The sequence below is a fragment of the Danio rerio genome, chromosome 5 (genome assembly GCF_052040795.2).
Source record: "Danio rerio strain M-AB ecotype USA chromosome 5, GRCz13ab, whole genome shotgun sequence".
Lineage (NCBI taxonomy): Eukaryota > Metazoa > Chordata > Actinopteri > Cypriniformes > Danionidae > Danio > Danio rerio.
The window spans coordinates 66,373,458-66,389,781 of NC_141025.1; the positions used below are offsets into that span (position 1 = coordinate 66,373,458).

General features: G+C 36.6%; 2 protein-coding genes and 1 long non-coding RNA gene across 7 annotated transcripts in view; 2 read left to right on the forward strand and 1 right to left on the reverse strand.

Moving 5' to 3' along the window:
- Window positions 1–16,324, reverse strand: part of mcama (melanoma cell adhesion molecule a) — a 638,953-nt gene that overhangs the window by 310,796 nt on the left and 311,833 nt on the right. The window lies entirely within an intron of this gene.
- Window positions 1–16,324, forward strand: part of vps37d (VPS37D subunit of ESCRT-I) — an 81,642-nt gene that overhangs the window by 31,056 nt on the left and 34,262 nt on the right. The gene's annotated exons all lie outside the window — the stretch shown is intronic.
- On the forward strand, window positions 6,294–13,888 carry LOC147844443 (uncharacterized). Its single transcript, XR_015492173.1, has 4 exons — window positions 6,294–7,070; window positions 7,161–9,216; window positions 10,415–10,892; window positions 12,305–13,888. It is a non-coding gene; the product is annotated as an uncharacterized LOC147844443 (long non-coding RNA).

Sequence of the window (16,324 nt, forward strand, 5' to 3'; positions counted from 1 at the left end):
TAAGAGAAATATTATTGTGTTCTTCTACGGTTTTCCTCTCTTGGCTGAACGCTCAGCATGATAGTTTCTCACGCCCCCTCCCTCAAATCTTTTTTATTATTGGCGCTCTGACTTAGCATGTCGATTATCAGCTTGTACAGCAGAGAGCCTTGTGGGTTAGAAATCGGTCATTTATTATTGTTTTCTTTATTGTTTTAGGCTGCAGAGTTGATAACAGTACGTGGTCAGGATTTCAGCATAGACTCTTTTTTTTTTCGATGTGTAAATAGTCACCGTGTGCTGAATGTTTATTTAACGAAGGCAAATAAATCGGAAGAAGATAATTCTGGCTGCAGTCTTTCTTCAGTTTGTGAAAACAAAGCAAAACATGTTTATAGGAAGGAGCTTACAATAGATGACTTGTTGTTGGGCAGTGGGAACTAAGAAATACCAAGGGATTAAAAAAAATAGAAATGTCAGTATTATTATGCAAACCCTCACAAAGAGTTATCACTAAAAATGTGTGTTCTGTGAACATCGCTTGAATTGAATTTCTGTTTTAAGCCTTACTGTAGTTGCTATGGGTTGAGTTTGTTCCAGGTAAACAGTGTTTTATTGATGGTTATGTCACATCTTTTTTTTTTTCATTTTGCCTTTGGTGAATGTGTTTATTGGGTTTACAGATAACTTGAATTGAAAGTTCTCGTCTTTATGTTAACACACAAATCAATATAATGCACACATTTTCCCTCAAAAATTCCTACACTATGCATCGAAATTGATTATTTAGATAATGTAATTATTTAAATAATTGAATAATGTAATTAGATTTTTTATAATTCTTTGATGTAATGAATCATTTTAAGAAAATGCTAGCTAATGTAAACACCTGTGTAAATCGCAGGTATGACCTGTACTGTACTGTTTATAGTCTTTGTCATTTAGTAAAAGCTATTTGATGTTCAGTTAAAGTTTGTCTGATAATTTGACAAAAGACATAATTTTATTTATTTATTTTATTTATATGTAAATTAGTGGTGCAGCAGTTCTCTGTAAAAAATCAAATCAACCCGTTGTCCTCCCAGGGTTCAGAATATGCATTATTAATATTGGTTTGGTGATGTTAATCTGTTGTTGATATCATGTTTTCTCACATGTCGGGACATTAAAATAATAATGAATGCCAATTGTCTTGCAAAAAGCTCAGATAGCTTAGATCAGTGGTCACTAAACAGGTGGTCTACAGTCTGGACCCAAAAGCGTCCATTATTGACCTGGATCTACAGCCTTTAGTGGTCTGCGCAGGTCTGTTACTTCAGTCACGCTCCAGCTGGGTATTATTCCGCACCCAATTGCTCCTGCTATTTATTCTCTCTTTTTACCTGCTGTCTTCTTAGGAAAGTTTTCTTCCCGACTAACCTTTTCCACTTAATTAAGATGAGAGACATGAGCTGAACGCTTTCTTTTTGCTAAACAGTGTCTGCAGAGTTTCATTCACCATGATCCTGCTGATAACGGAGCTCTCTGGAATGAATGTTAATAAAAATTGCATTGTTGCCTTGGTAATGCAGGCATGATGTTAACAAGAAATCAATACTGTAAAAGTACTCAATTATTGGCATGTGTTGACTTACTGAGAGAACATGAATATCTACAGTCATGTGTAAAGCCTGTTGCATTGTCAGTTGTTTGTTATCCAATAAATATGTATGATGTTTTTCTTAGAATTTTTATGTGTAGCCATCTTTTTATCTAAACATAACACATGGCGCAGCGAAACAGTGATGCTAAAACCGCGATGCATACCAAACTGTAGGTAGTTTGTTATGTTATGATCAAGAGAAAATGCGCCCAAACATTTTGTTTAATTGAAATTCTGACTTATCATTTAATAGGGGTGTAACGATTTATTGCGATGCAAAAATGTCACAATGTGCATCGTGGCGTTATGACGATTTGATTACGATATGACGTCCGTTTTCTCTTATTAGTTGAGCTGTCTGCACGTGAGCTACGTTCCACCTGCTGTCGCACGTGAGTTCAGATTGCAGCAGCAGTAATGTTAGCAGACCAATATGAGTGGAGTTGAAATAGAGGATGGCCCATCCTCTCAAAATCAGACGTCTGGCAACATTTCGGTTGTACAGTCATTGCTTTAGACTTGTCCGCTTTTTGACACGCATACTGGGTCAAACATCCTAAGTTTGAAAGTCTTCACAGAGATTTACATACTTTGCTACCTCCTAATGTTGTTGAAAGAGTCACATACTGTATTTATAAGGTACAATTCACCCTAAAATATCATTCTGTCTTCATATAATGATGTATTGGCGGCCGCAAAATCACACATGACGTGAGCTGACCGTGAGCTGTTACTACAGAGGGCTGACTATGATAGACACGCGCGTATGGCAAGCCGTTTGACCATATAAATCTTTGTTCTGACTCCATAAATATAATAAAAGATATCTCTAATTATATTTTGACTAGTCATAATTATAATTTGACGAGTCAGAATGACAATTAGAGATATCTGCAAATACAATTGTACTAGTACGAAATCAGATTGGAGATATCTGCAAATATATTATGACTAGTCATATTCCTCCATTGACTTCCATTGAAAAATATTTGCAGATATCTCTAAATGAGTTTTGACTAGTCACAATTGTAATTAGCGATATCTCTAAATGAATTTAATTAAATATGAATTAAATACCTGGAAATGTGGATTTTTTTTTGCACACACAATAAACGCAAGTGACCAAGCAAAGCCTTAAGCTCTTCAAGCCTTCAAGCTCAATTGAATATAAAGCTTATTTTTTTGCACCTTTACTTAAATTGTTCCTTAATTTTGTCTCTGTCATTTCAATAATATTTTTTAAGAAGTTTTTAAATCGTTTTATTTTCCAGAGACAGGCCTGTTTAATTTATTTTCTTAAAGATGGTTCAGTTTAACAAGTTGAAACAAAAGAAATACATAAAAAATAGTTTACTTGGTAAAATTTGCATTTCAGTTTAATTTTCAATTTTTATTCTAAATATCGTGATACATATCGAATCGTGAACATTATATCGTGATACACATCGTATCGTGAGCTGAGTGTATCGTTAAACCCCTATCATTTAACATAGGCGTTAAGTTAAGTGTGGCAAGTTAATTTGTTAATAAGATTTAGAGTGAGCCTATTATAAAGTCTTTAAAATTAACGCCAATAACTTTAATGAATTAACCTGAATAAGTTAAATACTTGTTGCAGCTGCAGTTTAAGTGTACTTAGTGTCTTGGAATGTTGGTGGTGAAATACCACAGTGGTGCAACTGTTTAGTTAATTCGCTCGTTTAGTAAATGTACTTAGTAAATACACTGATGTTTTCAAGGGAAGCTTTTTAAATGAAGTGGCCCAGCTGGGACCTCAGAGGAAGACGATGGAATTCTGGAAGCCTTTCTTCAGAATTGTTGCTCTTCTCTCTGTCTTGAACTCTTTAGTGAACAACCTGCTGTGTGAAAAAAATGATTTAGGCATGCAAAGACTGTATAGACTACAAGATATGCATGAGCAATATGATGATGCATAAGCAAAAATAAAAAGTGGTTTCATATTATGTAGAGCTGCACAATACTGGGAAAATATGTGATGTGCAATAATGAATGGCAATATATATATGGCATAACTTGCAAAATGCTATATTATATCAGCTTTTTTTTTTTTTTTTGAAATACTTTATTTCTGTAATGATCATATTAAAATAAGCGGGAAATAAATATGTTTCTTTGCTAATTAAAACCAACTAAAACTATGTCTAGGTCTAAACATTTAGACGAATAACTGAAAACCTTATTCTGATTCTTATTGATTGTTGTCTTTTTCCTCTCTTGTCTTCCAGCATTAGTGTTTATTTTCAGTTCTAGAACCACCTAAAAGCACCTCCTGGAGAAGTGGGGATAAAGATAGTAAGGCCTCATCTGATCGGTCAGATTTGTCTGCAACACACACATGCTGGACACATAAAATTAATTTAATTTATTGCACTTCTCTGAGTCATGGAAATTGCATATTGTATTATTGCGATAATGTTCATGTTCCGATGTGTGGTGCAGCCCTAAAATTATGCCTTACAGTTTATTCTGTGACGCCTCAAAAACATGGTTTATAGCAATACATTTTCCTTATTTAGATGAGTGCAGTGTTGCATGTCATTATGGAGATGCAGACAGAAGGTTGAATAGCAGCATCACCAGAAAATCGCAATGTTTGCATTTTAACATTCTTTATTAGGTTATAAATAAAAGGAAGAAATATGGTCACGGATCAGTGAGTACTTTTCTTAGTATATAATGTAAAAAAAGAAACAGCCCTCTCCACTTTAAAAAGCGATTAGTTGACTTAATAAAGAGAGTAAAATCATTGCCTTAATTATTATGTAAACAAACCATGTGCATAAATATAAAAGTTCAGTCAATGGGTTTACTGACTTTTTTTTAAAGTAAAGTACACTTGTTGCTTTTAGGGCAACAGCAGGGTGCAAATTATACATTGACGATTTTGGGGGGGTAGATTGGGGGGTCAAGTTTTTTGATTATGTTCAGTATGCCTCAGTGAACCAAATGTATAGATTCAATTCTGTTACATTAAATTTTTCAATCAAACTTGTTATTCTGTTTTCAGTGTTTTGAGTAATATTGAGTGGTTCTCAGTAGCTACATTTCCATCCACCTATTTTTAAGTGCCTTTTGGATATGCGCTTAAACAGTTGATGGAAATGACAAGATGCACAGAAATTTTGAAAATGCGCATAATAAACAGGCGCATAACTGAGTAGGATAAAAATTTTATTCAATAAGAAAAGATGCGCATAAACTACATTGGAAACACTTTTACCAAACAAATTTCAGTATGCACATTAAAAAAAGGTCATGTAATTTAAAGAGATCATGTGATGATAAAAATGTGTGTGAATGGACAAACCAGCAGGCTGAGCACACTGTAAGACATCTGACATGTAGTTTTGGTCATTCTAAAATGCCTTAACCATCTCAGTATTGGTGTTATTTTATTATTAATTACCTCCAAAATCAAGAGCATCTGTGCTTGGCGTATCACTCCTTTAAATGACACTACACGTTCACTGCATGTCGGCATTGTCGTCTAAGGCGCAAGTCTTTTATTAAATGAAGAAAAGATTTGCAAAGCTTTTGTTACTGCAGCAAATTCTGTTTTTACTTTTGATATTTGGCGCCAGTTAATCAGGAAGTGATGATTTTGTTCGCTTTGTTCGCTTTGACCTATTAAAGGATGACCATGAAAGACTGCACATATTTTTTTATTTTACTATTTAACTTTCATGTGCGATCAAATGTTTAATAAAATACAAACTATGCATCTAATTTCACAGACACCAACTGATGCCTATTTTACAAAGCAAAAAAAAAAAAAAAACATGGGTAACACTTTATTTTGATGGTCCATTTGAGTAGTGGTAGACTATCTGCTTAATATCTGGTGATACTGCTCCTTCAACAGACATTTAACTGACTATAAGAAACTTTGCAAGTACATGTCAACTTACACTAACAGTCTTCATATAATCTATTGAGAATTAGCTGGCATGTAGATACAATGTAACTTAAATTCATCAAACAGACCATCAAAATAAAGTGTGACCAAAACGTGTCTTGTGAACACTTGTGCTGTTTGTTGGTGCTCTAGATTTGCCGGTTTCAAACTGCTGAATGGATTTTTTTGGCAAACACATGCATTCACAATGGCATTCACGCATTACAAGCGTGGTATATTTAAGTTGTCTATTATTTCAATTATTAATATTATTTATTTCTTAATTATTAAAGTGCAGACCCAACATGCATCTTGTTTTGTTGTCCTTCGGGCGAGGGGATCAAGCGTTAACTCCACTGTAATTTGCACACTGAGCAATAGGTTTACTCACTTTCTTTAAAGTAAAGTAACTAATCATCTTTTTAAAGCGCACATGTGGGCAATAAATATAAACTATTAATTGCTTGATGGAATTGACAGAAATGGTACTTATATTGTGATTATATATTGATATTAGATGAATAATATCATAATTCATATTTGTCATATCTCCCCACCCTAATACAAGAGTCGGCAGTTTCTTCCTTGCATTAATTTGTGTACAGTTAGTCTGCGCATTTCCGCTGTAGCCAACAACACTGACCCACCCACTGAATGTTCAGGCCTGCATCCCTGATCTTAGACCAAAGAGGCCGATATGAATTATTTGTTGACCTTTTTAGCTCCTCCTAACCATTGTGCAGCCTAACTAGTGATGCAGATCCATTTGAAAGGGCCTTTGTTTGAGACCCCACCTCCAGTGGCATTCAGAAAAAAAAAAAGATTCATATGATAGTCCGAAAGTCTCAAGCAAACAACCCACCCACCCTGAGAGCTCGACAGCGTTTGGGAACTGAAGTCTTGAGCTTGATAGATGAAAAAAGTTGGCGGAGTGAAATGCCAGCAGGAAATTGAACTGTCGTGAGCGGGCAGAGAGGAGGAGGAGACGGCAGGGTTCCTTCAGTGTCCGACAGAGGAACAAAAGATCAGCGGAGATATCTGCTAGTCCGCTTACACGCTCTGACAGAGCTTGTTCAGGAAGTTCTCATCTCCATGGCCACACGGGCAACGGTCTGCTTGAGAAACGCTGCTTCACTCTTTTTTTTTTTTCTCCCTCTCTTTGCTCTTGCAGCTGCTGGCCGGTGACGGAAGGAGGGTGGAATGTTCACCTTCCTGTCACCATTTAGTGCACATGTACCAATGCCTCCAGCTGCAGCCGGATGGGTGGGAAAGATCGTTCCCCCCTACACCCAACATCTGATACTCATTCCGATAGAGCCGAAAAGAAAGAATGAAAAACCCTTGGATTGCACCATCAGCTACAACCGAGGTTCTGGCTTGCGAGTTGTTGCATAATACAATGTGGCAGTGACAGAGGAGGGAAGAATTCTTTGGCTCTGGAAGGTGCACTACTAGTTTCTGGGTGGGAATTCAGATGAGCTTGATCATTCAGGTCCCGACAGCACCGTGGCGGGTGGTTTCGCTTCCATCAAGGTTTATTAATACAAAGCACTTCACAGTTTGGGCTTTAGAGCATTTATTTCAGCTTTTAACACCCTTAATCGTAATCTTTGCTCTTTTCAGCGCGGCCTGTGGATTGGCCTTTGTACATAGGTACTTTCTCCATGGATGATGGAGCATTTATACTGCGGATTCAGCGTCTTGTTCAAATTTCTGAAGCAGTCTTTGAAGTTTGAAAACTTTTTTTTTTCTAGGTGGCTTTGTGTGAAAGTGTGTGTGCTGGTTTTGGTGGTTTAAGCCTCAGTCACTCTACGAGCGACTTGCAGCAGAAAAGCACCAAGAGACCGTTCATTTCAATGGAGTGTGAGCGACCACTGTTTATGCGAGCAACCATTGGAAATTAGTTGGGCACGTTGTGCGATGCGACAAAGTTGACAATGCTTTAACTTTATGCAAATGAAGAGCGACTTTCTTGAGCGACAGCCAATAGGAGTACCATTCGAGCTCACGTGATCCTCTCTCAGCTCGCTTAAAGAGTCCGGTTGTATTCTCCATGCAGTAGACCTACACAGACCTGTGTTTGCAGTAGATCGCCACCCAGAGCAACAGGCAGCTACAAAGTCACTGCTAGTGTGAATGAGGCATCACAAGGACACAAATTTGTTTAATAACATGGCTATGAGCTAGTATTATAGTGTTGAGGTGGTTAATGAGGACATGCCTTGTGTCCACTCCTCATATTTCAAAAGGCCTTAAATCTAAAATTAGTTTAACAAATATCTTTATATTGGAATGGAGGTTAGTTGTTTTTACTTTCTTTTCTTGGCCGAAAAAGTGCTCTCATAGATAATGTATTTTTACATAGATAATAAATGTAAACATTTCTTATTATCTACCCTGTATATGTAGACATTACATGAAACATTAAGCCATGAAAATTTACTTGAAAGTTCTGTAAAGTCCTGGAATTGTTGTAGTAAAAATGTGGATGAACCCTGTTCAGCTTTCTTCAAAATATCTTCTATTGTGTTAGAATAAAGAAACTCGTAAAGGTTTCAATCCACTTGAGGGTGAGTAAATAGCGAGTAAAATTTCTTTGTTGTTTTTAAAAGGATAGTTCACAAAAAAAAGGTCCCAAACATGCTTACAAGATTTCCCATTTCCTTCTAATGTCTTGGCCAAACGTGTACAGGATTAACTGAACTTTTTTACAAGTGTCCAATGGCACATTCTTGACCTGGAGAGTGACACGGTGCTGGTATGCGGTAGACTACACATCCTGCTTCAAAAGCGAAAGCACCACAAGTGCCCTTTTATTGTTAACTTGGCGTAACAACACCGTTTACCCAAGGCCCGACCTGCTGACCTTTCACACACACAACAACCCATCACTAACCTCTCAACACGTTACCCACAGAACTCTCACCAAACTGGTTGTCAAACGCTCCGCCCTTTACAAAATAAACCCCTCTGGAGGGGGTCAGCTGTCACTGCGAGCATGAAAAGGGCATCTTTGTCTCAAAGTGCCTGTAAATCACACGGCGTGCTGGGGGAAGCCGAAGAGGCCGGAGAACTTTGTGAGAGCCTATAGTTCGTACTGATGGAGTAGTCGGTAATTAACAGGATGTGAAGTCGCTGTGGCCCTCTCTCAGTGTCTGAATGCAGGGGGCAGCTATCAAAGCTGGATTAGGGCCATTGAGCTAGCACACTCATGAGGCCTTAATCACTCAGTGGGAGAAAGGGGCTTTTGAAATCAATCCCCTGAGAATCCAACTCAAACCGGGAAGTCCACGCCAAAAGCCCATAGAAAAAAACACACTTGATACATTATGTTGACATTTCCGTCTTTGAATATTTCACATTGGCTTAAGCTTGGTGGTAGTTAAATAGGAGTACAATTAAACATGCTTCTGAATATTAATATTTTTATAACAAATCTAGTGTGATGTACGGCTGGGCGATTCTGGCTAAAACAAGAATCGCAATTTTTTAGATCAAAATCAAGGTTTTCTCACGATTCTGTCGATTTAAAATAAAGGTTAATGTGAGTAGGCTATTATTATTGTTGATTCTCAGATATATTGTAAAACAACAATATTAGGTCTATGTGTTGGTCTACTGTTGGTTAAAATGCAACATTTTTATAGATTTAAATGGTGGACTTGAACAGACTTTAAGGGCCCTATCATACACCCGGCGCAATGTGGCGCAATGCGCGGCGCAATACTCTTTTGCTAGTTTGTTCTTGGCGCAAGAGTCGTTTTGAGGCGTTGCGCTACGCTGTTTAAATAGCAAATGCATTAGCGCTCATATGTGCGCCCATAGGCGTTCTGGTCTAAAAAGGAAGGCGTTCTGAGGCGCACTGCTGGCGTGTTGCTATTTTGAGAAACTATAATAGATTTTTCATTAGACCAAAACAAACCTGGTTTAAACTCCAACGCAGAGTTGCGCCTCGCTTACACACTACTTAATACGCACAAGAGAGCAATAGGCAAATATCTTAACATATGAAAATTTTTAAATATTAAGGATATATATAGAATATAATAAGAATAGATATAGGATATAAATATAAATGATTAAAATATTACAAAACATATTATTTTCTAGCCTACATAAATATGAAAAATCACTGCTTTTATGTCTTCTTCATCTCGGGAGGCTTTTTCAGTTCATTCATAACAATTAGCTTTTGTATAATGTTATTATTATTAGCAGTATTATTTATTATATCCATATTTATATTTGTTTTATTAAAAACAAGCTTAGATTTGCCCACCTGTCAAGTTTTAGACCATGTGGGGCACAGCATGTGTTTTTAGGCTATAACCACACTTTGTTATTATTGTTCATTTATTCGTTTGCTGGAAATTAGAACTGAATTTAGAAATAGTTTTGAAACGAATATTTGCGCTTAACAAACGGAATTAATTATTTATAGACTAATTGATGCTGTGTGTAAAGGTTTCCCTATCCAAGAGTGAATGTGAAAGTAGATCGATCATCTCTCATTCTCACGCAGTAGTTGCTCTGTTTAACAGTTTTCTGTTAAAAAAAACTGTTAACTGTTTGCTTGTGAAATGCTCATTTTTTCCACTTTGACTTACTTTGCGTCCTGTAAATAGCGAATGCGCTCTTGGCGTGACGCAGCTGGCTCTTAAAGGGAATGGGAGATGAGACTCTGATTGGTTTATTCTCAAAACACACTTATAACTCATTAAGAAAATAAACTCAACCCTTTTAGACCATGCGCTATGGCGCAAAGCAGATTTTCCCGTCCTTAAATTAGCAAAAATGCGTTCTGACACGCCCTGAAAGCGTTTGCGCCCTGCGTTTTGCGCTCTGCGCATGGACCGTCAAAATAGAGCCTTAAATAGGTCCTGGTTATTAATTCAATGTAAATTTGATGCATCAGGATACAACTATTCACAATTCTGATGTTGAATTATTATGTTTATGATTGTCATTTGTCATTGACAACATTATTAGACTTTTTTGATCTTCCCTCTTGCATTAAATTCAACATTATAAAGGCCAGAGTAGCTATACTGACTCAGTAAACATTTATTTTCATGCACAACACTTTGTTTGGAGAGTGAGCGGAGCTACAGACATTTTGCTTGGACCTGGCTTAGACAGGCTTGACTTTGGGAGAACGCTTAATACTTCATTACCTGCAACTTGTTTGTGTTCTGACAACATGTGCTTGGCTGTGTGTACTATATCAATAAAGTGTTTAGATGTATAAAAACAGTACTTATTTAGTACTTATTTTTTATGATGTTTTTCAACAGGAGGAAAACGCAAAATACATTCAACTCCAACACTACAACGCTCCAAATATAGTCTGTGTTAGTAAATGCAGGGCTACTGATGAAATCCAGGCCTCACTGTAGGACAATTTTTCAGACGGTTCTAGAGCCTAAAGCTAATCAATCTGTCAGATTCTGGAGTGCATTACAGGTCTAAAGAAAAATATAAATGATAAAATAAATAAAACAAATACATTTATAGAGATGGTCTATAAATATATAACTTCACTCACCTGGGAAATAAAGGCAATTTGAATCGTTTGTGAGTACAATTAAGTGCACACAGCATGTCACATCATCTGATAATTGTAGAAAATAATCCCAAAAGGCAATTGACTGTGTAAAGAAACATTAACCAAAACAAAAATACGATGAATATGTCGAGCTCATCGGCTAATTAGCCTTAATTAGCGAGCAGCGAGACCTAGCTGTCACTTAAGTGGTCACGCCCTTAATTATGCAAACTTAATATAACCTAATATACAGGACACGGATGAGTTATAAAAAAAATTCACCCCCCTCACAGTTGTCATAAAGTGTAATCATAGCTACAGTATATGCACCAAAGCCATCTTTTGTTCCAGGCTGTAAACTCGTTTTCATCAGCTGTAAAAATGGCCAATTTCCCATTGCGTTCAGTTGCGTTATAATCGTACTAAAACATTGCGTACGCACAAAGCTGTAAATGTGCGTATGCAGTAAAAAATTGTATGAAATGTATGAAACACTGCGTACGCAGAATCCCACGCATATTCTTTTTATACATCCGAATTACCGTGAAACTGAGCGCCCTTCCTGCCTCCTCCCCTTGATGAATATGCTTATGACTCTACTTTGGCCAACCCCAAAGAAAAAGCAATGGCAAAAGCAAGCAAAAAGAGAATCTTTGAACAGAATGTGATTTGCAGGTGCTGCTTTCAGAGGTAGACCAGAGAAAAACTGTGTTATTAGTGGACTAGTTTGTCCTCTGAAATTAATAAAAAAAGAAAAAAATAGAGTGGGAGAGTTTAGCTGACGCAGTTAATACAGTTGGGTCTGAACATTGCACTGAGTGGATTAAAAAAGAAATAGTGAGATGTATAGGTGTAAAATTTTGTAATATCTTTAACAGCGTGAGTGGCGTAGCTCGTAAAGCACATGGCAACATGTTTTGACACTTTCGAGCATGAACTCGGTTCGAATCCAGCGTCTGATGAACTCATTCTTCTTTTTTCCCCGCTACATATCAGATTTTGCCTACTCATCATCACAAAGAAGACAAGTAGAAATCATTAATAAGTGTGTGCATCATATTTTATTTGCACATTTATTGAATGGAAATATTTTTGATTCACGTATGCAAATTAGATCGCTTCGATTACATTGGGAAAACCGGCGACCGCTGCAAGTTGCGCTTTAATGTTTGGCTGGTCAGCTGCATGGTATGGAAACCTTTTATACCTGCTAGACATGCAGATGATTCCGTCCCATACAGCTGCCATTGCAGGGCTCAAAGACAATTTGTAGTGTGGAATTTAACACAACATTCTACAGTCCAACAGTCCAACATCCAACAGTCGTTAATGAAAATAAAACAAACACACACAAGAAATGCACGTACGCCAGACATGTAGTTGGCGTGGACCAGCGCACATTCCTACGTTCATTTCATTGTTAGTAAATCCAAACGTGAGCGTGAAACCTGGCGTACACAAAGTTTTTGTGCGTACGCAGCATTGATACATGATGTCCCTGGACTTCCCGAAGCCAGCCCCCCAAGGCGAGTTGATTAATTGCAGTTTTAGTTACTTACATATTGGCTTCCCAAGGGAGAGCAGGAGGTTACCGCTTGGGTTTAACACAGTCGATTGCCTTTTGGGATTATTTCTTACAATTAATATGACATGCTGTGTACTTAATTGTGCTCACAAACCATTCATGTGGCCTCCATTTCTCAATGAGTGAAATTCTTATTCTTGAAATCTGAAGTATTTGGAAGTAATCAGCATTTTCCTCCTGTATAAGAGCAATGCTTAGCGGATCAATGTATTACAACTGTGTTTTTAATAGACTAAACACTTTATTGATATGGTATGCTACCAAGCACATGTGGTCAGAACACAAGCGAATCAAAGGTAATGAAGTATTAGGTGTTTCTCCAAAAGAAAAACTCATTGAGGCAAAATGCTTGCAGGCGTCTGTAGCTCCGCTCACTCCCCGCATCTTTGCCCATTTTTGGTTATTCGCGGTTGCCGCAATGACATGCAAACAATGCTGACTGTTGGCCATGCCCACCTGTAGCGTCATTTACGCTCTTCTGAAAACTAAGGGTGATGTCACGGATACTACCTCCATATTTTTCACAGTCTATGGTTTTTATAGCAATCTTCTGTGCTTTACAATGTACTAAAGTGCTATGAAAAGTAAGCTTGATGTGACCTCCAAATTGCACCGCTTGTGCAAACGTAACTTTTTTTGTTATTCCCAACTTTTCTCATACTTAGATTTTATTTATTTTTTATTTATGAATCTAATTTAATTTTAAGAGAGGTGTGAACGTTGAATTAAACATGTTGCCATTTATTTAAAGAATGCACGTGTTGACTTAAACGTCAGGCCTTTTAATTAATCTGAAAGTTCTCCTCAGGCACCTGCGTCCCTGTGTTTGGGTTTGTGTTACGTCCTCGCATTGTCTGTCGTGACCTGAGGAAAACATGAACAAAAGCGCTCCGCCTGTGCATTCTTGAGAAGGGCGCTGGTGTGCTTTTCCCTCTAACTCTACATCAGAAGTGACACTTTATTACTGCATCTTAGCAGTGCAGAAGCATACATCATACATCAGTTCTGTGGTTTGAACAGAGAGAAGTGTGAAATGCACATCATTTGCACCTTGTGTTGTTTCATATCTGTATGACTTTTGTGGTGGATAAGTCATCAGTGAATGAGCCCTTATTTGGGGTCTCTAAATGTGTTTTAAATAAGCTACAGTAACAGTATGAATTTAAATAGGATCACATTTAAAAATTCAAAATTTAAAAATTAAATAGGATCACATTTGTGGAGACCGGTTTTGCCAGGTGTCTCCAAAGAAAGAACGAACTCAGGAGACCGCGAGGGCAGAGAACGGGTCCTTTGAGAAATGAGACACTGCGTTCTTTCTGATGGTCACATGACCTTCACGCGTTTTAAATGGTAAATTATTTAAACAGTACAGCATTCATACGATTTATTGTTTTTCCCCTTTTCAAAATATATAATATGCATAAAAATATATAAATATACTCTGCACAATATAAATAAAACCGATTTTAATACGAATTTCAGCAAACAAACACCCCTCAATTTTATTATATATTTATATTTATTCCTCTATTAAGATGTTCATGGTGATGTTTACGTTCACCGTTTCATTAAGAGAAACTCCTGAGGTAAATAAATTCTATCTCTGAACTTTAATAATAAATCTAGATAAAATAAAGCTATGATAAAATAGTGTAAATATAACTGAAAAAATGTGTAATGCCCTGGTGCATGATGGGAACAACAGTATCAAAAAGAAGTGCTGGTTTACTTACTTTTATTTATTTATTACATAAAAAATTCTAAGTATTATATATATAGATTTTTAGTAAATGTAGAAACTATATGTGTGTATATGTCAGCTTAAAGATGACTCATATGGAGAAAGTCACATGAATTGCTCAAGTGTGATTTTTCTTTTCTCAGACTTCAACAGATGTCAAAATCTTGATAGCTCTGTGGGTCTAATCTATCAAATTGGCTGGGCCATTCCACAGCTTGATTTTCTTTCTCTGAAAGCATTTGAGAGTTTCCTTGGCTGTGTTTTTGATCATTGTCTTGCTGAAATGTCCACTCTGGTTTATCTTCATCCTCCTGCTAATGTAGATGTTGGACTGGAGCAGCTAATATTAATTTACAATGACGAAGGGCAGAGGGTTGCTGAATAACTACTGAGAGATTTCAACAGTTGTCTGAGCTTTCCCTGCCTTTCTACACCTCCCTTTCTTCATGTGTTCAGTGCTTTTTCCCAGTGTCATTTTATATTATTACACATAATGTAATACATAAACTAATTGGATTTGTTTTCTTTGCATATATATATATATATATATATATATATATATATATATATATATATATATATATATATATATATATATATATATATATATATATATATATATATATATATATATATATATATATATATATAATTATAATTATAATATAATTATAATTATAATTGTTCAAAACAATTATAATATTACTCAACATTTTTATCTTATCGTTAAATGGAGCAATTTAATTTAGAAATCCAGAATTTTTGATATTTTTTGCTTTCATAGCTTGAATTATAGTGGCATTCTAGCTGGAATAAAATTAATTAAATGTAATCTAAATATTGCACACACCCGAAGTTGTATGCTTTGCTTTTTATGGTTCCTATTGACCTCTTCTCTGTGAACGGTTACACACACATTTCACATTTTTAATAGCTTATCCTTTTGGATTCCAAAAAAAGAAAACGAACAGCATACTGATTTAGAACATTCAGGCTTAATTTTTTTCTGTGCTAATCATTTACACGTGAGCGTGAGAGGATGTGATGTGCAGGTTTTTTCGCGTGCAAACCCAACGGGACACGTTAGCCGTCTGAAGTTATTCCTTTCATTCTGATGACAGGAAAGCAGCCGGTGGTATTTATCTGTAAAGACCACAAAAGAACACCCACCGTTCTGTTATTTTGACAGGAAGCGAGGGAGTGTGTGTGCACGCTTGCAGAGAAGAAAAAAGAGCTTCAATTTTTCCTGTGTATGCGCTCACACATTTATCAAGCCTATTAGAAGTAGTTTTGCTAAAAGTTCCATTAAACACAACACAAGGAAATGCGCACTAAACTGTGTGGAGTAAATTTCAGATAATCAATTATTCAGAGCAGTTGTCACTCTTGTGCTTGTATACCGTCCATCATTGTGGCAGGACACAATGAGTTATTTGCGGAAAGAAAGGGTGAATTACAGAAAGTGAAGACTGTTCTGGAATTTATAAGGCTTATTAGGATGACATCAGCTTTAACTCTCAAGACAAACAAAATGTTTGCTGAATTTTTAACATTGTTAAATTTGTACATAGCCTAGGGCTCTGTGGGATGACCAAATATGACATTTCCAGGGATTAAGGGCTATAATTTAACACTCTAGGCACAAAGTGTAAAGCGCATGGTGCAAAAGCATTGAGCGTGTCTGAATCCACTTTTGCTATTTTAGGGACAAAAAAAATTAGGTTTGTGACCCCGCGCATAGTCTTACACGGTTGTGCTTATTCTCTTAATAAGTTCAGGGTGTGTTTTGAGCATAACAAGCTTTAAACCAATCAGAGTCTCATCTTCCATTCCCTTTATCATTTGTGTCACGCCATGACGCATTTGCTATTTACATGGCAGACTTTGTAAGTGTAAAACTGAACACTTCACTA